Raw genomic sequence first — 4,842 nt, forward strand, 5'->3', positions numbered from 1 at the left:
TTACATTACTGCTAACAATTTTGGACAAGTAACTAGCAACCGTAATGGATTACATTTAGAAAGTAACCTACCTAGCCCTGTTGTTTAGCCAGCTAGCTACATGTCTAAACAAAAGACTCCACAAGTAAATATTTCAATAGAATGTTTATGATGTCACCGCGACAACTGTCGATAGACGTAGCTTGTAAATCTACTAGGATTTCAGAGCACTCTCATCTGGGTGTGCCAGAGCGCAGAATAATTGACGAATTTACAAACGCTCAACACCCGTTGAATGTGGCCGGTATCAGTAAATGTTGACAAAAAAACATAATTAAATTGTTGCCAGCAGCACAGTTGCAGTCACCAACGCTCTGGATAACATAAAAACAGCCTCACCGGCTCTGCTAGGGCGAGTAAAATGGTCAGAGTGAGCTGTTATCTCACTTGTGTCTGGAAGTAGCTAGCAAGCTAGCCAAAGTTAGACACTTAACTTGGGTGCTTGACTGCTGTTGCTAGGTCAGAATGCTCGGATCAACCCTACCCCTCAGTCAGAGCGCCCAGTGTGGGCTCTGAACACTCTTGAGAGCGAAATGCTCTGAATTTACGAACAGACAATCTGACAAAGTTTACAAACGCCCAGAGCACACTCTGGCACTCCAGATTAAATTTACGAACACACCCGTAATATAAACCAGCCTTTAGTCTGGTCTTTAGACATGTGAATCCTTAAAGAGAGGGGCTAAAGTTTAAGAGGGTGTGAACGGTGCTGAATGGGTGTTGACAAAGAAGAGCTCTCCAGTAGGTACCAAAACATTCAAGGGCCATTTTCTCAAAAGTAAGGTTACAAGTTTATCAACTTTCAAAGCAGAATTACTTTCATTGTTCCTCAACTGTAGTGTACAATATACCATTTTTTTTGCTCTGAGTCCAATGTAAAAAACACAATTTCAAATTTTGCTACATAAGACCGAATCGAGCAGGTTGGTCACATATTAAGTAGTGGAATAGTACAGTATGCCCACCGGGCAAAACCTGGCTGAATCAATTTTGTTTCCACGTAATTCAAAAAAAGAATACCAATGTGATGACATTCAATCAACGTGGAAAACTGATTGGATTTGAAAAAGTCATCAACGTTAGGGAGATTTCATTTTATTTCACCCAACGTTTTACCTAAATCCAGTGACAACGCGCAATTCTTTGTTGATTTCACATTAGTTGACAACTCAACCAAATGTAAATCAAAACTAGACGTTGGAATGACGTCTGTGTCCAGTGAGTAGGTTCACATGGATTTGGATATGATAAGTTCCCACAAGAGTACAGACTACAGCCTCATTATCGTGGGAAAGGCTCCATTCTCCATATAATCTTCCCACGGAGTAATAAGCAGAAATAAATGGGATTAAAATGTGATCATTTTTCTAATCCAATTTCATTCCAACTGGAGAAATCTGTGTCCAATTGACTGAAACTTCTCATCAAAAGTCTTAACTAAATTCCCATCTCTTCCAATCAGTTTGTTTCTGTGGTTAGTTGTCACCACTTTGTGTACTATTCTTCCCATTGTCAGTCCATGGGAAGCTCACTGTCTCTGCACGGAATAATTAAAAGGCGCTTGAACTTCATGCAACAAGCCTCTCAACATCCGTATCATCAAATCCCACATGCCAACTCACTGAAACCACTTCTGTAATTCTATCTCACTGTTAAAGCCCCAGAAAGAATGTAAAACAACATACAAGGGAACTGCCAGAATCCATTTGGACTGGATATGATATTATGTAACCTTTTATGGAACACATCCTTTCCAACATGGCCGCTATTGCCCCTGTCACAGCTGGTGTGCGTCCGAAATGGCACCCTATTCCTTTTATAGTGCACTACTTTTGACAAGAGCCCATGGCTCTATATAAGGAATAGGGTGCCATTTGGGACACAACCCTGAAGATCCCATGACTTGAGCACGGGGACCTTGTCAAGCACCAGGAACTAACAGGGTTCTACATGGAACAGGAAATTCCTCCCGTGAGCCCTGTCCACACCCTGGCCCAGTTTAGCTATCAAGATGTTGAAGGATTTAATTCACCCTCACCACGTTACCCCATTCTCCTGACTCAGATCCATGTATTTAGCTTGTTGATGTTAGCTAGCTAGCTAAAAGCTAGCTAAAACGCTTGGCGTTGTCACTACGCTAACCGGCTATCTAGCTAGCTTAATTCCTAACTTGCTTGCCATGGCATTGGCTATTAGCTAGCTAGCTAACCAAGCAAACCAGAATACAGGTTTGATATGATGTAGCTGCTAGCTAGCTTTCAAAACGACTTGGCCAGATAAAATTCCTGCTAGCTAGCTAGTTTGTTTCAACTCTGATTTGCTAGCTAACGTTAGGTAGCTAGCATTTGAGGGCTGACTGTTCTCATTACAGTTTATTGTGGGGTGCAAAAATAAATGAAGGATCCAGCTATGGTGGTAATTCATGTCATGTCTGACTACTAAGCTAGCATATGGAATTGCTGATGGTCATAACTTCAACAATTTAGCTTGATTTCAAATTTTAGGATCCCTTTAGTTATCAAATAAAATATAGGATTTTTTGGGGATAAAATATTGAATTTGGCCTTTACTACTATAGCCCATAGAAACACATTGAATAACACATTCATTACTGTTTTGAAGAGTCTGTCTTATATTTAGGTGATATAAGAAAGTTCAAGACACATATTTAACCTCTTATTTTTGTTGACACAAAACTACCTCCATACTTCCATTCGTTTGTTTGGGTTCCATAGAGTGGTCCTAATTTCTAGGCCAAACCGTTCAGACTTTACAGACATTTTCGTGAGAAGACCGATTTTCAGGATGTCTCATGGTCTGACAAACATTGCTGGAGCTGGGCTACCTTCCACCGTAGATGCACTGATATCTCTAGCTTAAACTGACAGATTTTGATGGGGATTCTTTTATTATGTTACTTAGATTGACATTTAAGGATTAATTAAGAGTGTCACTGTTTTATATTTTATCCAATCACCACAGGGGAGAGAGTAATTTGATTTGTGTAGCAAGCAAGTCAACAGCCGAGCACTAGCTAGCCAGGGCGTAAAAACAGGTGATTACTCCTCAACTCTACAAGCCATTCCCTGTCAGAATCAATTATACCTTTTCTTAACTTTGTTATCTTTTCATCAATCAGTTTATATGGTTGTAAGATTTCCAACTCAATATAGAAGTGATGCATACAGTATCTAGGTTTTGACTGTCTAAAAGCATGCAAGTGTTATATTTTTACAAGACGGATAGATTATATGGTTATTAGAAATAAATTATAAACCAAGATCTGACAGCAGACGTTATTTCCGAACTCTATTCTAGCAAATCTGAGATAAAATCCTATCTCAGGAGGATACATTTGTCTGTTTCACATTAATAAAAATGTGTTACATTGTCTTTTATGGCAGCTGGTATAATGACACTAGGTGAGACCCAAATGCAGACACAGGAGGCAGATGGTTGGAGTTTAAGATGTTTAATAAATCCAAAGGGAATAGGCAAGAGAATGGTCATGGACAGACAAAAAGTCATAACCAGATCAGAGTCCAGGAGGTACAGAGTGGCAGGCTGGCTCGAGGTCAGGGCAGGCAGAAAGGTCAGGCAGGCGGGTACAGAGTCCAGAACAAGCAATGGTCAAAACCCGAAGGACTAGACAAAGGAGAAGGTAAAGCAGGAAAACGGGAAAAACCGCTGGTAGGCATATACTGTAAGACGAACTGGCACAGAGAGACAGGAAACACAGGGATAAATACACTGGGGAAAACAAGCGACACCTGGAGGGGGTGGAGACAATAACGAGAACAAGTGAACAGATCAGGGTGTGACAGCTGGCCCTGTTATTATTATGGTTGAACACATTCAATCCAAGCTTGGCCTAAGACGATGAGATTCCAGCAAAGCTCCCTCCCATCTTGTCCAAATAGTTGACTCAAGTTTGTCAAAAAGCACCTGGGTGATCATCAAGACTCTTGAAAGAATGTTCTATGGACAGATGAGTCACATGTCTAACTTTTTGGATGACACGGGTCCCATTATGCCTACCGAAAACCAAACACTGCATTCAGCAGTAAGAACCATTTACCAACGGTCAAGCATGGTGGTTGTAGTGTGATGGTTTCGGGATGCTTTGCTGCCTCAGGACCTGGACGTCTTGCCTTAATTAAAGGAACAATGAAGTCTGCTCTGAAGCTGAATCCCAGCTGGGTCATGCAGCAAGACAATGATCCAAAACACAATCAAGTCTACATGAAAATAGCTAAAAAGCAACACATTTGAAGTTTTCGAATGGCCTAGTTAAAGTCCAGACCTAATCCCAATTGAGATGTTGTGGCAGGACTTAAAATGAGCAATTCATACTTGAAAACCCACAAATGTCAATGTTGAAGCAGTTCTGCATGGAAGAGTCAGCCAAAGTTCCTCCACAGCGACGTGAGAGACTGATCAACAACTACAGCAAGCGTTTGGTGGGAGTTGTTGCAGCTAAATGTGGCACAACCAGCTATTGAGTGTAAGGTGGCAATTACTTTTTCACACGGGGGCATTGGGTGTTGCATAACTTTGTATCTGAAATAAATGAAATAAGTATATAATTGTTGTGTTATTTGTATACTCAGGTTCCCTTTATCTAATATTAGGTTTGGTTGAATATCTGATAACATTCAATATCAAAAATATGCAAAAGTAGAGAAAATTAGAAAGGTGGCAAATACTTATCACAGCACTGTATTTTCGTATCTAAGCCGTTGAATTGACTCCCCTTTGTCTCTGTACTGACGTTTTGTCTCTTTGATTGCCTTACGGAGGGCA

This window comes from Oncorhynchus mykiss, chromosome 17, assembly GCF_013265735.2.
Source record: "Oncorhynchus mykiss isolate Arlee chromosome 17, USDA_OmykA_1.1, whole genome shotgun sequence".
Lineage (NCBI taxonomy): Eukaryota > Metazoa > Chordata > Actinopteri > Salmoniformes > Salmonidae > Oncorhynchus > Oncorhynchus mykiss.